Source organism: Lepus europaeus, chromosome 4, assembly GCF_033115175.1.
Source record: "Lepus europaeus isolate LE1 chromosome 4, mLepTim1.pri, whole genome shotgun sequence".
Taxonomy (NCBI): Eukaryota; Metazoa; Chordata; class Mammalia; order Lagomorpha; family Leporidae; genus Lepus; species Lepus europaeus.
In genome coordinates, this window is record NC_084830.1 from 77,445,809 (window position 1) to 77,464,762 (window position 18,954).

Consider the following 18,954-nt stretch of genomic DNA (forward strand, 5'->3'; position numbering starts at 1 on the left):
GTGATTATAAAGGTTGAGAAGTCCACAATCTGGCATATGCAAGTTGGAGGCCCCTGGGAGCTAATAATGGTTAAGGTCCTAATCTGTGTCCAGTGGCTTGAGGGCCTTCTCTGCATGCAGAATATGGATGTCCCAGTTCAAGCAGACGACAAACTCACCCTTCTTTTGTTTTTTTATTCTGTTCAGGCATTCAGAAAATTGGATGGTACAAATTTTCTTTACTTATAGATTTAAATACTAATCTCTTCTGGAAACAGCCTCACAGACACATTCAGAAATAATGTTTGACCAACAAGCTGGGCATCCCTTACCCCAGTCTGGTTGATACACAATATTAACCATCACATAATTTTTCTAAAAATTACCTGAAAATATATTAACATATAATATATATTACACGTTTACATATAGTACATAAAATTGTCTGCAAAAATTATTTTGACTTATTTTTAGGTCTGGCCTAGAAATCAAGATTAAGGAGCACTGGTTAGAAAAAGATGATGAAATGAGTTAACTTATATAGAAGAAGTGGAATAGAGTTCAGGAAATAAAAAAAAACACAAAGGCATTGAGAAAAAATGATCAAACAGGTAGTAGAAAAATTAGAGTGCTGCTGTCGTCAAAAAGAAGGGCTTTCAAGAAGGGTAAATGGGGCCGGCGCCGCGGCTCAAAAGGCTAATCCTCCGCCTAGCAGCGCCGGCACACAGGGTTCTAGTCCCGGTCGGGGCGCCGGATTCTGTCCCGGTTGCCCCTCTTCCAGGCCAGCTCTCTGCTGTGGCCAGGGAGTGCAGTGGAGGATGGCCCAAGTGCTTGGGCCCTGCACCCACATGGGAGACCAGGATAAGCACCTGGCTCTTGTCATTGGATCATCGCGGTGCACCGGCCGCAGCGGCCATTGGAGGGTGAACCAACGGCAAAAGGAAGACCTTTCTCTCTGTCTCTCTCTCTCACTGTCCACTCGGCCTGTCAAAAATAAATAAATAAATAAACAAACGAAACTTAAAAAAAAACGAAGGGTAAATGATTGCTAAACACAGAAGGAAGATTGCACAGTGACCTCTTTTTCTTTCCTTCCAAACTTCTCCACCATGATCTCTAGAATCATCTTTGAAGGTAAGCATATTCTATCACTATTGAGCTCTCCTGGTCTACCTCCATCCCTTAACAGCAATTGGCTTCCTTTTAGAATATTGCTTCTTTTTAGCCAAGTAGTTAGGATGACAGCATCCCACATCAGAATGCCTGGGTTCGAGTTCCGGCTCCACTCCTGACTCCAGCTTCCTACTAACATGCACCCTCGGAGGTGGCAGGTAACAGGTTGAGCAGATAGGCCCTTGCTCTCCACGTGAGACACCTACACTAGGCTCACAGCTCCTGGCTTTGGCCTGGCCCAGCCCAGGATGCTATGGTCATCTGGAGACCATAAACCAGTGAATGTGAGATTTCTGTCTCTCCCCATGACTTTCAAAGGAAAAAAAAAATGTTTTTTAAGATCATTTTTTTTTTTTTTTTTGACAGGCAGAGTGGATAGTGAGAGAGAGAGAGACAGAAAGGTCTTCCTTTTTGCCGTTGGTTCCATGAAAGGAACTTTTTTAGAGTGCCAGAAATCTTCTATTTCTTGACATATATACTCTAGGTATGCTTACTCCATAAAATTTTATTAAGATGCATTTCATTTAAAAACAAAATCTAGAATTAAAAACAAAAGTTGTGTTTTAACTCCTTTGACATACTATTTGATCAACTGAGATCCTCTGTTTCTTCTCCTGCAATTTTCACCCACCTAACAGTCTCTTCTCACCTTTAGTTTCTTCTATTCATTCAGTCAAAAAAAAAAAAAAAATCACTTGAGCCATTGCTTTGATAGTATTTTAAAAAATTTTTAAATATTTATTTATTTGAAAGGCAGAATTAGAGAAAGAGGAGGAGAGACAGATCTTCCATCTGCGGGTCCACAACTGCCAGAGCTGGTCCAGGCCAAACCCAGGAGCTTCATCTGGGTCTCCCTTGTGAATGCAGGTGCCCAACAAGTACTTGAGCCATTCTCCACTGCTTTCCCAGGTGCATTAGCAGTAAGATGAATCAGAAGTGGAGCAGCTGGGAGTAGAACTGGCATCAATAATGATTGCCCAATCGCAGGCAGTGGCTTTACCAACTATGCCACAACACCCACCCCTTGCAAATATTTTCAACTGTTTGCTTTACTGTCTTGTTTATTCTATAAGCCAAAATGATGATTCCAACAGATTATATTTCCTACAGCTGAACTACAGAAAAGTTACTGAACTTTACATTTTGATGTTGTAACCAATATATTATTTCCAGCCTCAGCTGGGCCTTCACTGCTTCCTATCATTCCAGAAAAATCTTATTTTCCTCCTTTTTCTCCTCTTGTGTTATTTTTTTTCTTAAAGATTTACTTTTTTTATTTGAAAACTAGAGTTACAGAGAAGAGAGGGAGAGAGGGATAATTATCTTCCATCTGCTGGTTCACCCCCCAATTGGCTACTATGGCCAACGTTGGGCCAGGCTGAAGCCAGGATCCAGGAGCTTCTTCCCACGTAGGCGCAGAGGCCACTTGGGCCATGCTCCCCTGCTTTCCCAAACACACTGGCAGGGAGCTGGATTGGAGCAGCTGGGACTCAAACCTGTGACTGTATCATATGCCAGGTGGAGACTTAACCTGCTATGCCACATCACCAGCTCCCCATCTTGCATTCCAGAGCAGTTACTTCAAACATTTTCTATACTACCCAAACTGACAGAATCTTTCCTCAAGAAATCCTTCAACATCCTGACACTTCACATGCCATATACTTAGCTATATCTGCGACTATTCTATCCCACAGCCTTCCAACTATGTGCTCAGGATTCTATCTCCTCATTTCACAGCTCTCACGATACCAGAGATGCCCCATATATAACATAAATTTTCTCTCCTGTCCCCTGTTAACTTCAATTGCTTACTATTTTCCTGTTTCACTCATCTATAGAAATCTAAATTTGAATTCCTTAACTTTCCCCCAAAATTTGTTGCATATGGGCTCCTTACCTCAAAAAATGGCATCCCTACTGCCAATTATTTCTTCTTTCACTGTCTACAATCAGGTTCTATTTTTTCTTCTAAAGATACCAGATTTCATCTCCAATGTCCTTACTGCTATTCTAAGCTTTCACTAATGTAAAAAAAAAAAAAAAAAAAACATTAATTAGACTATTTGTCCATCAGTTTTGCCCTCCCCTTTCTATCCATTCTCAATAGTGAAGTAGGTCCTTTATGATCCAGCCTCTATTCTTTCCTATCTTACTCATTAGTTCAGCCACAAAGGTAATTTCAGAAATCCAACATGGTTTTTTTTTTTTTTTTTAAAGATTTATTTATTTATTTGAAAGTCAGAATTACAGAGAGAGAGGAGAGGCAGAGAGAGAGAGGTCTTCCATCTGACGGTTCACTCCCCAACTGGCCGTAACGGCCGGAGCTGCACCGATTGGAAGCCAGGAGCTTCTTCTGGGTCTCTCCAACATGGGTGCAGGGGCCCAAGCACTTGGGCCATCTTCCATTGCTTTCCCAGGCCAAAGCAGAGAGATGGATAGAAAGTGGAGCAGCCAGTCCCGACTGGCACCCATATGGTATGCCATTGCTTCAGGCCAGGGCGTTAACCCGCTGTGCCATGCTTTCTTCATCTCTGGACTTTCCTCCTATCCAGTATTCTCCACCCTCTGTATCCTTACTTACCCTTTCTTTCAGCTTAGCTACCACTTCCTCCAAGAGGTGACTGGATATATGACCAGAATATATTCGCCTATGGAGTAGCACATTAAAACAATGGAGCTAAACTGTTTATCTCCTTTACTGGACTTTAATTCCCTCAAGGGCAGAAACTGTCTTAGGAATCACAGGCCCCAGCCTGCGGCAAAGCATATAGGACATAAAAGTTGCTCAATTAACATTTTGATATTAGATGAAAGAACCTAACCCCCAAGCCAATGCCCTTCTTATGCCTTCTCAATAGTGAACAGATATCTAAAAGGAACTTTGCTTCTAATACAGGTGAGCTATGTAATTTCAGACAAACTCTCTCCACTGATGACAACTAGTAAACTAGCTAGACAAAATATAAAAGTCATAAGGGCTGATACCAGGGCACAACAGGTTAAATCATCTCCTGCAACGCCACCATGTAAGTAAGCCCAGTTCTTGCACCCATGTGAGAAACCCAGATGGAGTCCCAGGCTCCTGCCTCAGCCCTGTGCTATTGCAGCATTTGGAGAGTGAACCAGAGAATGGAAGATCTTGCTCTCTTGCTTCCTAACACTCTACCTGTCAAATAAAATACATAATACATAATATATTTATACAATCACCTATTTGAAAGTATCAGAGAACTATCGAAGCAAACAAGTAAAACAAGGCAACAGTTGACTCCTGAGACTAATAAAAAATACAGACTTCTAATGAGATTTAGAAAGAAGAGAAAGGGTGTACATATCAATATGAGAATGAAGAAAGCAACATCACTACAGATCCTAAGGCATTAAGAAAATCACAAAAATCAAAATAAGTTTTAATGTAGAAGTTAGAGTGGTGGTTACCCTTTGGGTAGAGATGGCTAACAGAAGTATGTCATAAAGGGATTTTGTGGAGTGCCAACAACCTATTTCTTAACCTGGATGTTTGCTTTGTAATAACTTATTGAGTTGTACATTTAGGTTTGTGCATTTTCCTGTGTAACACTTTAAAATAAAAAAGGTTTTAAAAAGGGAAGCTGGCCGGCGCCGAGGCTCACTGAGCTAATCCTCTGCCTGTGGCACGGGCACACCGGGTTCTAGTCCAGGTTGGGGCGCCAGTTCTATCCCAACTGCCCCTCTTCCAGTCCAGCTCTCTCCTGTGGCCCGGGAAGGCAGTGGAGGATGGCCCAAGTGCTTGGGTCCTGCACTCACATGGGAGACCAGGAGAAGCACCTGGCTCCTGGCTTCAGATCAGCACGGTGCGCCAGCCGCAGCGGCCATTGGAGGGTGGACCAACGGAAAAGGAAGATCTTTCTCTGTTTCTCTCTCTCACTGTCTAACACTGCCTGTCCAAAAAAATAAAAAATAAAAAACAAGGAAAGCTAAGAAAGCAGCCTGCATTTTATTTTCTAGGTTCCATATGAATATACACGTTGATTATATAAATAAAATGTAACTCCTCGAAATAAGATGGTTTAGGCTTACAGTCTAGGCTACTCTGGCACAGGCTATATATAAGAAATAGCAAATTACCTTTTGTAGAGAGGCATGGTTGGCAGCTAACAGAAAAAAAAACTCTAAGTGAGAAATACATAAACTTTGAAAACAACTTTATTTCCCTCCATAAACACTATGAAAATATATAATAATGTATTGCTAGACTAGAATGTATAGCTGTCAAATAAAGATAATACAAAATAATACCATCATGAAATAATACGATATCTGTTTTGGAGATAGTCACAATAAAAGTTATTAGCAATAATTTCACAACAACCCCATCACATTAACAATAAAGTTGTTATGAAATGTAAAATGCCAAAAATTTAAAAAGTTTCAGCAGTTACAGCAAGATTACAAGATTTATATGGAGATTATTTTTATAAGGTCTTTGAGAATTGTTCAAGGAAAAGGCCATTAAACTATTTTTAGATTACAAGGGAGGAATTTGACCTGTTTTATAGCTGGGGAAAATATCTAAGAAGATTAATAGAACATTCTTAGTTATTTGGTAGGTTAAATCATCATTAGAATGATGTTTTATGTTCTCAGACTACTGAGAGACTAGATAAACCATATCAGTGTACCCCAAATGACAGTCTAAAAACTTCAGCGCCAATGATGCAGAAGAAAAGGACCATGAAGTAAAAAAAAAAAAAAAAGAAAAAAGAAAAAGAAAAAAGTTTATTCAATTTAGAGCTATGGTCCTTTATTTTTGTATTTTTCCAACATTTGTGGCGTAAAATGCCTATTTTCCTAGGAGATGGGGACAGTGGGTAGATGTTATTTTTTTAAAGACATCCTTCCTTGTGTGAAGTTGTCTTTTTTGTGTCAATCCTCTCCTCTACTTTTAGAAAACTAAACTTTGAAATTCAAGTCTAGCAACCACTGCTATATCTCATACTATAAAACAATGATATAATATTCCACCTATAAGTACAATTTATTGACAGTAATTCAGAATTCATATTCTACTCATGCAAAATTAAGTACACTGCTATATTTCCAGTGCCCACAATAGAATCTGACAAAATGTCATTTTTTTAAAGTCCATAAATAAATAAATCTCATGACCTTTAATACGTCTCTCAACAAAAGGTGAAACTGGTTAGATAAGAGGTATGTTAACATAACTATCTAAAACCTCATGAAAATTCTTTTCAGTCAACGTACTTTAGATATGAAATTAGACTTCTTATTTTTATAGACTAAGTAATTATTATTCAATCATCCTTACAAACCAAGGAAATAGTTTCCTTTCTACTTACAAATGATGAAAATGAGATGAAGAGATAGATCCATTACTTTGTCCAAGGTTCCCAATTATAATTGCCAAAAATAAGTGGCACGGCCAGAGTTGGAATTCCCTAATGCCAAAACCACCATTCTTAGCTGCTAACAATATTTGTCTCAAAACAATGCATCACAAAACTCTTGCCTGCTAAGAACAATAGCAGCATTCAAAGACTTGACAGCTTTCCAAGCCCACTCAATTTCAAGGCACGAACACCTAGGATAATTTTATAAAGTGTAATTGCTTGAAACTTCCATTCTTTGGGATAAGATGAAGTCAGCTACAGCAAACCATAGTCCTACTAACACCAACTACGTCAACTAGGAGCAAGTGGGAGGATATCATCCCCAAGTAGTCTGCTGAAACGTGAGACTTTCCTGGAGCAGTATGAACTTCATAGAGAGGAGGGATTCACAAACATGAGCTGGTGTCCTATACAAACATTTTCCTTGGGGCATTTGTCAATTCTTGGTGCAAGAAACCAACTTAAAAATTCAAAGTTGCTTGGGCAGAGACTGCCCTCCTCTTCACACTGCTTTGTGCCATTTGGAGCTGACAATTTCGATGTTCCAATCTCACGGTCTTCTTTCACTGTTCCAACAGGCTCTCCTCGTCCCCGACTCATGCCCTTTCTGCACACTCTTCTTTCTATCTGAAGCACTCTTTTCTGAGCTCGCTCCCAAACAATGTTTTATTATTTTTTTTATTTATTTGAGATCGAGTGAGCAAGCGAGCTCTCATCCTCTAGTTCCACTCACCAAATACCTGCAACTTTTTTTTTTTTTTTTGACATGCAGAGTTAGACAGTGAGAGAGAGAGAGACAGAGACAGAGGAAGGTCTTCCTTCCGTTGGTTCACCCCCCAAATGGCCACTACAGCCAGCGCGCTGCGCCAATCCAAAGCTAGGATTCAGGTGCTTTCTCCTGGTCTCCCATGCGGGTGCAGGACCCAAGCACTTGGGCCATCCTCTACTGCCTTCCCGGGCCATAGCAGAGAGCTGGACTGGAAGAGGAGCAACCGGGACAGAACCGGCGCCCCAACCAGAACTAGAACCCAGGGTGCCGGCACCGCAGGCGGAGGATTAGCCTAGTGAGCTGCAGCGCTGGCCTGAAATTAAGACTTCTAAAGGGCATTGTTAAAACTATCTTTCTTTTATTTATTTGAAAGGCAAAGTTATAGACTCAGAGAGAGAGGTCTTCCATGCCCTGGTTCACTCCCCAGATGGACATAACAGCCGGAGCTGCACCAATCGGAAGCCAGGAGCCAGAAGCCTCCTCTGGGTCTCCCACACAGGTGCAGGGGCCCAAGCACTTGGGCCATCCTCTACTGCTTTCCCAGGCCACAGCAGAGAGCTGGATCGGAAGTGGAGCATTCAGGACTTGAACCGGCATCCATATGGGATGCAGGCACCACAGGAGGCAGCTTTATTGCTATGCCACAGTGCTGGCCCTGAGGCTATCTTTCTTGATGATATAAATGTAGAGACAGAGGTGATATTTCCATTTCAGCTAAAGATCTGGGGCTGGCATCTCAGCCTAATGGGTAAAGCTACCACTTGCAACACTGGCATCCCATGAGAGCTGGTTTGTGTCTCCGCTGCTCCATCTCCTTCCAGCTACCTGCTAACGCACGTGGAAAAGCAGCCAAAGATGGCCCAAGTCCCTGGGTCCCCTCACCCACGTGGGAGACTCATATGAAGCTCTTGGCTCCTGACTTCTGATTTGCTCTGCTCTGGCAGATGTGGTCATTTGGGCAGTGAACCAGTGGGTAGAAGATTCTCTCTCTCCCTGCCCTCCCCCTCTCTGTTGCTCTGCCTTTCAAATAAATAAATCAATAAGTCTTTAATAAAAAAATAAATAAATGCTGCTGCTCTTGGGCTCAAGGGAGTGACAAAAATTCACTGTAAAGGTGATTCTGATAAATTGTGTAATAAGTATACTATGAGATGAGAGACCCAGATGAAGTGCCTGGCTCCTGATTTCAGCCATCATGAACCAGCAAATAGATCTGTCTCTCCCTCTTTCCTTGTAACTTTGACTTTCAAGTATACTATGTATATGTTAGAAATTGTCTTACTGGAAAAACTTTGTAAATGAAGACGTTTAGTGTGTGAAAGCTGGTAAAGGTATTTACTGAAGAATTAGTTATGAAAGGGAAAACTAGAGACAATCTAAAATTTCTTGAATAGGGGCATAGTTAAATTCAATACATCTGTTCTAAGTTTAAGGTAATTAAAACAAAAAAGAAGGGCCAGCATTGTAGTGTAGCAGGTAAAGCTGCCACCTTCAACGCTGGCATCCCATATTGGGGCCGGTTTGAGACCCGGCTACTCCACTTACAACCAACTCCCCGCCAACAGCCTGGGAAAGCAGCCTTTGACCCAAATGCTTGGGCCCCTACTACTCAGGAGGGAGACCTGGACGAAGCTCCTAGCTCTAGCCCTGGCAGTTGCAGCCATGCAGGCAATGAACCAGTGGATGAAGACTATCTCTGACTTTCCCTCTAATCCTTTCAGATGAATTAGTAAATCTTTTAAAAATAAATAAATAGGGGGTCGGCACTGTGGCATAGGGGGTAAAACCACCACATAGTGGGTTGGCGCCAGCATTAGATATGGGTGCTGGGTTTGAGTCCCTGCTGCTGCTCCACTTCCAACTCAGCTCCCTGCTAAAGAGCCTGGGAAAGCAATGGAAGACGGTCCGAGTACTTGGGCCCCTGCGTCTACATGGGAGACCCGGGGGAAGCTCCTGGCTCTCGATGGGCCTAGTTCCCAGCTCTGGCTGTTGTGGCCATTTGGGGAGTGAACCAATGGATGGAAGATTCTCTGTCTTTGCATCTCTCTCTGTAACTCTGATATCAAATAAATAAGTCTTTAAAAAAGAAATAATAAACCAAAAAGATACAGCTATGCATGAAAGGATTTTCATGATAAAATACTGAGTTAAAAGCTAAGACACACGATTCGATGTTGATATATTAAAGTATACATTATATTTTTTTTTAGTCTAAGAGACTTAATTTGATGGCCGGCGCCGCGGCTCAAAAGGCTAATCCTCCGCCTGCAGCGCCGGCATACCGGGTTCTAGTCCCGGTTGGGGCGCTGGATTCTGTCCCGGTTGCCCCTCTTCCAGGCCAGCTCTCTGCTATGGCCCGGAAGTGCAGTGGAGGAAGGCCCAAGTGCTTGGGCCCTGCACCCACATGGGAGACCAGGAGAAGCACCTGGCTCCTGGCTTCGGATCAGCATGATGTGCCGGCCGCAGCGCGGCGGCCATTGGAGGGTGAACCAAGGGCAAAGGAAGACCTTTCTCTCTCTCTCTCTCACTGTCCACTCTGTCAAAAAAAAAAAAAAAAAGACTTAATTTGACTTTTTCCATTTAAACCACAATCAACTGATACTAGTCAAATTCAGCTGTTTAAGTTGATCTGTTAAATGATATAAAATACTTATACAATTCATGAGCATTTGGGGAGTGAACCAACAGATGGAAGATTGGTATCTCTCTCAGCCTTCTAAATGAAATGAAAATAAAATTTTAAAAAATAACAACTGCACGGCAGGCGCCGTGGCTTAACAGGCTAATCCTCCGCCTTGCGGCGCCGGCACACTGGGTTCTAGTCCTGGTTGGGGCGCCGGATTCTATCCGGTTGCCCCTCTTCCAGGCCAGCTCTCTGCTATGGCCCGGGAAGGCAGTGGAGGATGGCCCAAGTCTTTGGGCCCTGCATCCGCATGGGAGATCAGGAGAAGCACCTGGCTCCTGGCTTCGGATCAGCGCGATGCGCCGGCCGCAGCGGCCATTGGTTGGTGAACCAATGGCAAAAAAAGAAGATCTTTCTCTCTGTCTCTCTCTATCCACTCTGCCTGTCAAAAAAAAAAAAAAAAGAAAAAAAGAAACAATAACAACTTGCAGATTGACATAAGTTCAGTTTTATAAATGAAGGAACTGTTTCAGAAGTACCATTTTCCAGTACTTAAAACAGCAGCCTTGAGTGCTCTCCCAACAGACACATATATTTCATTTTACTAGCCATTCTAGCTTTTGAGAATAGATAATTGAGGCACCTAATGGCAACTAAACAAATGACTAACATCCTTAATGAACATAAAGTGCTTGTAAACCAAGCAAAAGATAAGAAATACAACAGAAAAATTGGTAAAGTACTTGCACAGGCATTTTGCAAGTGGAAACGCAACCAAACATTTGGAAAAAAAAATGTTTAAGGAGCTCACTAGTAACCAAATAAAAAAATTTTTAACTGTTACCACTTTTCCTCATCAAAACTGGCAAATAGGAAAAAGGAGACAATCCATATTGGTAAAGGCATGGGAAAAATAGTGTTTTGGGTGAGCATTCCATTATGTAGACAACAGCAATTTCTTGAATTTTTTTTAAGAGATTTATTTCATTTATTTGAAAGTCAAAGTTACAGAGAGAGAGAGGGAGAGAGGTCTTCCATCCACAGGTTCACTTTCCAGATGGCTATGAAGGCCAGCACTGGGCCAGGGTGAAACCAGGAGCCAGGAGCCTCTTCTAGGTATCTCTTGTGGATAGCAGAGGCCCAAACACTTGGGCCGTCCTCCACTGCTTTTCCCAGGCCATCAGCAACATGTTGGATCAGAAACACTCATACAGGATGCCAGATTCACAGGCAGTGACTCTACTGGCTACACACTGTCCCAGCCCCTCTAGAAATTTCTCCTAAAGAAATAAGCTGACTGGGGCCAGCGCTGTGGCGCAGCGGGTTAACGCTCTGGCCTGAAGCGCCAGCATCCCATAATAGGCGCCAGTTTGAGACCCGGCTGCTCCACTTCCTATCCAGCTCTCTGCTATGGCCTGGGAAAGCAGTACAAGATGGCCCAAGTCCTCGGGCCCATGCACCCACGTGGGAGACCCAGAAGAAGCTCCTGGCTCCTGACTGGCACAGCTCCAGACTTTGTGGCTATCTAGGGAGTGAACCAGCGGATGGAAGACCTCTCTCTGTCTCTACCTCTCTCTGTCACTCTTTCAAATAAATAAAATAAATCTTAAAAAAAAAGAAAGAAGGAAGCTGACAAAAATCTGAGGGCATGTGTTGTGGCACAGCAGGTTGAGGCACTGCTTGTGATGCCTACATCCTGTGTCAGAATGCCTGTTTGACTTTCAGCTACTCCGCTTCCAATTCAGAATTCGGCTTCTTGCTAATGTGGCTGGGAGATAGCAGATGATGACTCAAGGACATGACTCTCTAGCACTCATATGGGAGACCCAGATGGAGTCTTGGCTCCTGGCTTCAGTTTGGTCCAGCCCTGGCTCTTGTAGGCATTTGAGGAGTGAACCAGCAGATGGAAGATCTGTGTATGTCCCTGTGTCACTATGCTTTCCAAATAAACAAATAGGCCAGCGCTGCGGCTCACTAGGTTAATCCTCCGCCTGCAGCACCTGCACTCCGGGTTCTGTCCCGGTTGCCCCTCTTCCAGTCCAGCTCTCTGCTGTGGCCCAGGAGTGCAGTGGAGGATGGCCCAAGTGCTTGGGTCCTGCACCCGCATGGGAGACCAGGAGGAAGCACCTGAATCCTGGCTTTGGATCGGCGCAGAGCGCTGGCCCTAGTGGCCATTTGGGGGGTGAACCAATGGAAGGAAGACCTTTCTCTCTGTCTCTAACTCTGCCTGTCAAAAAAAAAAAAAAAAATCAATAAATCAATAAATCTAAAAATTAAAAATAAAATCTGTAGAAAAACCTCTCCTCTTAAGAATCATGAATAGCTTTTAAAAACTGGAAAAGAAACCCAAAAAAAATCTAATAAAAGATTGGTTAAATATACAATGGTACCGCATTCATACTCTGAAACAATCAGACATTTAAAAGATATTCAGGGGGCTGGCACTGTAGTTCAGTGGGTTAAAGCTGTGGCTTGTGGCACCAGTATCCTATGTGGGCATCGGTTTGAGTCCTGGCAGTTCCATTTCCAATCCAGCTCCCTGCCAATGCACCTGGGAAAGCAGTGGAGAATGGCTTAAGTCCCTAGGCTCCTGCACCCATGTGGATGCGGCTCTTGGCTTTGGCCTAGCCCAGACCTGGCTGTGTGGCCATGTGTGAAGTAAACCAGTGGGAAGATCTGTCTCTCCTCCTCCTCTGTAACTCTGCATTTCAAATATTTTTTTTTAAAAAAAGATAGTTTTAAATCTTAAAAAAGATGCTCAATATATAAATCAGATTACAAAATACTGCACATAATCTCATTTTTGTAAATAAATGTGTTTAGGGATGTTGACTGATAAAAAGATGAAGAAGAGGGAGAGGGGTTGACAAAGATATTTTCAATATTTGCCCGCTCAGTGCAAAAGCAGCCACAGACAATATGTAACTAAATGAGCATAGCTAGATTCCAATAAAAGGTTTGTGAACACTGAAATTAGAGTTTCAAATCATTTTCAGGTGTCATGAAATAGTTTTAAAGTTTTTTGTTTTTTACACAAATGTAAAAACTCCAAAACAGCCACAGGCCAGTTTAGGCCCTTGGACCACAATTTGCCAACCCCTTGTCTAGGATATACAGATAAGCATCAGGGGCTACTGAAATGGTGAGATTACAGGATCATTTTTGGCAGTTTACCTAAATTATGTAATTTCTGCAACAAGTACATAATAAAAAGAGTTGAACAGCTGAGTAATAATTAACATTTCAAAGGGCAGTGTGTAAGACTGTCCAAGAAAAACCCCTGGAAAATGAAGTTCACCAACACTTCAGAATCTATTTTATCACACCATCTGTTTTTTTCAGATGTCACCAGACAGCAACATCTATTTCCTTTATGTTCTTCAGGTCAACTCACTAATCCTTCCACAGCTCAGGTAAAATCATCTTTGACAGTGCCAGGTCACTACCCACCTATGAGATGTCACTTCTTTGCTCGTTAAATTCAGACTCCTTGGACTTGGCATTCAACTTCCTTCACAACTGAGGCTATCCTACCTTCAACTATCTTTCTAGTTCCTTATTCAACCCACATTATTTGGATGAACAAACTGTCACAAAAGTGGTGTTAAGACTGGGAAGATGAGGAATACAGATGAAATACTCAGTCTAAATATCCAGGATTCACTAAAGGAGTGACTACTCATTGATGTATATATCTCCTGCCTTTTCTTTCCCCTTTAACTGCCCATGTGTTAAGTAATAAAATGTTTAATCCTGTATTTATTGAGCTACATTTTTATGTTGCTCATAACTTAAAATTTAGTTGCATTTGTTTACTGTTTCAAAGAAACATACCTCTTTCTTACTGCTTTGTACATCTGTAAAACCAATATGGTAGTGTGGCTCAATAGAAATCATTTTCTACAATAGTTCCGTTTTACTCCTTAACTCCTGCTCCTGGAAACTTGATTATGGTGAAAAGAGCAAGACGTTTACAATGACAAAGATCAAGATTAGCATCTTTCATTCCATCTCCCACCCCTCGAAGCAGGGTAATCTTAGGCAAACTGGGTGACCTAATTTATTTTTCCTTCAATTGTGAAATGAGCTAACACCTTCAGAGGGCTGTAGTAAAATAAAAAGGTGGAAACAGTTTCACAGGGCCTCATGCATACTAAGCTCTCCATAAATAGAAATGACCAACACAATTATTTATGCTCCAAAGCCACGACACGACACCGTAGGTTATTTACAACCTTCGACCTCAGAAATGTTTAAAACCTGAGCACAGTCAACCTTGTAGTACACTCTTTAACGTGCGCCTTAATGTACTCAATTCCTCTAAAAAGCAAGTGATTAGGAAAGCGTGCGCACCGGCCACGACAGCGCCGTAGAAATATGTTAAATAAGAGATTCAACGGGATGTCTGCGACTTACTGTAAAATAACCAAGCGAACAGAGTTGACGCTGAAGTTTATTCGCTCAACTTCTCCATACTCAAAGACTGTCTTAGGAAAGCTGGTTTTTAATGCCCAAAGGCCGACTTGTCTGGGGCTTCACGCACAACCCTGGTCACGGTCAGGAAGATGCGTTGCCAAGTTCTGGGAGGAGGAAAGCGACGCAGCAACGCAAGCCAGGTGAAGCAGGTCAAGCCTCCTAAGCGGACCCGGGAGCGCGCTCCTCCTCCCGGAATCCCCGGGGCCGGCTCCCGAGGCCCGGGAAAGGGCGCCACAGCCCGCGGGGCCGGCGCGCCGCCGACGGGCTCTGCGAAGGGCGGGGGAGGGCGCCGGGGACCCGGGGCAGACCCTCAGGTGGCGAGTGCCAGCTTCGGGACCGGTCGGAGCCTCCTCTCCGCTCCCTCAGAGCTCCGGACCCACGAGGCCCTTCAGCCACCCGGCGGCCCGAGAACGTCTCCGCCTCCGATCGGCGGGCCGCGGGGCAGACACCCAATCGGCCCACGGAGCCCGCCGTTCTCCCCGCACTCCCGAACCGGACTCCCTCCGTCCCTGCCCCGACTACTAACCGGGCGTCCCACCGCCGCCTGCCCGGGGACTGCCTCCTCCACCCTCTCGCCAACCGCTTTTCCGAGTCCCCAGCCCCACTTACCTCGGCCGCGCGGCACCCAGCACCTTCTCCAGCTACTCAGGCCTCCAGATTGGTTGTCCCGGGGCGTTGCTGCCAATCAGCCAATCCCCGCCCCGAGCCAGGGCCAGGCTAACCAATCATCTATTTCCTCCGACTCGGAGGCGGGTCTAGGGAGACGCCGACCGAAGGCAAGGAGACCGCCCCAAATGCCGCCGGCCGCCTTTCTCCGTCGGTGTGCGCACGCGCAGGGCTCGGCGAGGGGCGTGTGCTTTCGCGTGGACCTCGCTTTGTGCCTTCACTGCTAGACACTGGAGGGTGCTTTTGTTGGTAAACTTCATGCTCTGGGTCTACAGGGAGACCCTCATTCTGAATGTAGCCGCAAGTGTGTATTACCTTGAAAGAAGACATACGTTTTAAGCCCTCGTTAACCTAACATATGTTAAGTCCATTTCATACCACGCTATAGGGACTTGGGTTCACCCGGCAGATCTTCTATCTGGGCGGACCTCACATCCGGGGTGTGTCTGTTTGGGAGGAGTGGGGGCTTGAGGTTGTCCAAAGTATGTGGTGGATAAAGATACTGCTTTACTATCTTTGGTCCCAGCGTCTGTTCAGTCTGATTCATTGGTGAACATGGTTTTTAAAAGTTGAAGGTCTGTATTTCAAACGATTGTCGTGAAAATACAGTCATAACACTTAGAATGAACTCTGTTCGGCATGATAATGTGTGTAGGCATGATTCATATTCATAAAAGGTTCATATGTAGGGTGAGACCACCTCTAACTAGTTCTGTGTTGGTCTTTGAAGAGTTGGTTGATTGGCTGTCTCTTACCCGCCCACTGCAGCTGATCCCAGAGCTCCCTCCACAAGCCCTAAGAACTGGGTGTTCGTGCCCTGGGTAGCCCAAGTTTCTTCCTGGCCAGGAGCTCCCCTCCTTCATTTACACAACAAGGACTTGGTGAAGGTCACTGTGACATTACAAAGATTAAGAAAAGCCTTGAGCCACACCCTTCATTGAGTTTACAGGACAGGATAACAGGGAGGTGAAACACAGATATGACATATGTGATCCTATGGTATAGTAGGAAGCCACGGTGACAGGAGCCCAGGAGACATGCCTGAACATGTGGAGTGGCTCAGGGAACACCTTAAAGGGAATGAGAGCTTGGTGAGAAGCTTCACGGAATAGCAACAGTATCTGAGCCAAAGGGATAGGGCCAACTGACAGTGGCATTTCTAACAACATCACCTGTTTTTTTTTTTTTTTTGTCTTTTAAAATAAAAGGACTTTATTAAATATTACATAAGTCACTGATGTTTAATTCTAAGTAAAAACTATTACTATACCACATCAGCACAGACATTAGCCCAAGACAAGGATCATAACTCTTAAAAGTAATTATATCAGTTAGTATAATCAAACAGCTGAAGGGGCAAGCATTGGCCCTAGTGGTTATGATGCTCTTTTTTTTTTTAACTTTTATTTAATGAATATAAATTTCCAGTGTACAGCTTATGGATTACAATGGCTTCCCCCTCCCATAACTTCCCTCCCACCAGCAACCCTCCCCTCTCCCGCTCCCTCTCCCCTTCCATTTGCATCAAGATTCATTTTCAATTCTCTTTACATACAGAAGATCAATTTAGTATAAAGATTTCAACAGTTTGCACCCACATAGAAACACAAAGTGAAACATACTGTTTGAGTACTAGTTATAGAGACAGAATAAGAAAGGTCTTCGATCTTCAGGTTCACTCCCCAAATGACTGCAAGCCAGAGCTGGGCCAATCCGAAGTCAGGAGCTAGGAGCTGCTTCTGGGTCTCCCGCGTGAGTGCAGGGGACCAAGCACTTGGGCCATTCTCCACTGTCTTCCCTGGCCACTGGCAGGAAAACTGGGTTGGAAGTGGAGCAGCAGGGACTTGAACCGGCATCACCTGTTTCTTCCGAAAGTCTTCTAGTTGGATTTACTACTAAGGTAATGAAGCTGTGCTCCATGCTCCTGACCTAGACCAGTCTTGAGACCCAAGGAGGAATCCTGGTACCGAATTCACATCCTCATATGTTGTTTTCTACTATTATTTACAAAGATGGGGTCTTAAATCACCCCCCACAAAGGGGAAGTTTTTGTTCCCTTCCTTCACATTTCCCATAATACTCAGTGCCTCAGAATAATCTGCAACTTGGAGATCTGGGTGAGGAAAAGAGCTGAATTAAACTTGGGCCACTTCCTAGTAAGTTATTCCTGCTTCTCTTGTAGTGGAGGGGATGCTAGAAGTAACTCCTGTCTGTGCTGTGTGCCATCTCATTCAAGGCTGTGACACAAAGGTGGCTCTCATGGCACCTGGGGCCAGTGGAAGAGAAAGAGTTTGAAATGTGCTGAGCCAGAAACTCATCCATGGGGAAATCTTCCCATCATCACACACTTTTAAAATTACAAGCAGGATACTTTGTTTTTTGTTTTTCATTTTAGAATAATTTCAGATTTACAAGCTGTTGCAAAGATAGTGTAGAAATATCCTGTGTACCCTTTAGCAGGTTTCCCCTAATGTTAACATGTTACATTATCATGATACATGTTAACTTGTTGCATTATCGTGACACATTTACAAAACTAGGGAGCCAAGTTTAGTACACTGCTGCTTGTATTCACTGAACTCCAGACTTTAGTTAAGTTTTACTAATATCTACCCTTCAAATAAAATAAATCTTAAAAACGAAAAGAAACAAGATCTAGATATCAAGTGTGCTCATTGATATTAGGGTGTCGTTGACTTTAGCCTATCTGAATGGATAGAGCTAGGTACTATATTACCACCTTATTCTTAAATTCTTGCTTATATCTTTGTGTCAGGCAGCCTAAATGGTGGCCCCACAATGTTCCCTGCTTCCTGGTTTTCACACCCTTACGTAAACACTTTTCCTTGAGCAAGGGCTAGGCCTTGATGAATAAAACATAGCAGGAGTGAGATCATTCCTGAGATTAGTTTACAAAAAAAAACTGTGTAGCTTCCCTTTTATTCTTTCTTGTCTTCTCTTTCACTCACTTTGAGGAATCCAGTGCTGTGTTTGAGCTGCTGTAAGGAGGCCCACATGGCAAAAAACTGAGGGAGAATTCTGACCAGCATCCAGCAAGGAACTTCCATCCATCAGCCTGCAAAAAACTCAATCCTGCCAACAGCCTCTGTCACTTAAGTCTTGAGATTACTGCAGCCCTGGCTGACACAAGGGTTGTAGCCTTGGGAGAGAACTAAGCTGGAAGTTTTCAGCTAGGTTGCATATGGATTCCTGATGCACACAAGCCATCAGATAATAAATGATACAGGGCAAATGTTGTGGCACAGAGTAGGTTAAACCATTGCTTGTCGTGCCAGCATCCCAAACTGGTTCTGGTTTGAGTTCCAGCTGCTCTGCTTCCAATCCAGCTTCCTGCTAATGCACCTGGGAAGGCAGGTGGTGATGGTTCAAGTGCTTGGGCCTCTGCCACCAGGATGGAGTCCCTGGCTCCTGGCTTCATCCTGGCCCAGATCTGGCTGTTGTGAGCATTTGAAGAGTGAACCAGCCAATGGAAGATCAATCTCTGTCTTTGTCTCTCTCTGTCTCTGCCTTTCAAATAAGTAAGTAAATCTTTTAAAAATGGTTATTGTGTTGAACTGGTAAGTTTTGTACTAATTTCTTTTTTTGTATTAATTTCTTAGGAAGCAGTTGATAACTAATAAAATTCTATTCCCTCCAAAAGATCAGATGTTCTTAAATTTCATTTTTGAATCTTAGGTTTTTGTTGAAGTTTGGAAAGAAACAAGGAGTCTTACATGTGAGGATATTAGAAGAAAACAGAAGTTTATTTTTAATGTATTTGATCCTGGTGTTCTTGGCCCAAATTAATGATTCAACTTTCTTGGCAGAATCCAGAACAAATGAAATGTCATCTGCAATTTGGAGTATTTCTA

General features: G+C 43.4%; 1 protein-coding gene across 6 annotated transcripts in view; it reads right to left on the minus strand.

Annotated features, from left to right (window-relative positions):
• MTFR1 (mitochondrial fission regulator 1) overlaps positions 1–15,133 on the minus strand; it is a 52,661-nt gene extending 37,528 nt beyond the window's left edge. For 2 of the 6 annotated variants that reach the window (XM_062188423.1, XM_062188429.1), the window contains exon 1: positions 15,026–15,133. The gene's annotated coding sequence lies outside the window, so the exon portion shown is untranslated. The other 4 variants (XM_062188426.1, XM_062188425.1, XM_062188424.1 and 1 more) reach the window with 4 other exon arrangements.
• Between the last annotated feature and the right edge of the window lie 3,821 nt (positions 15,134–18,954).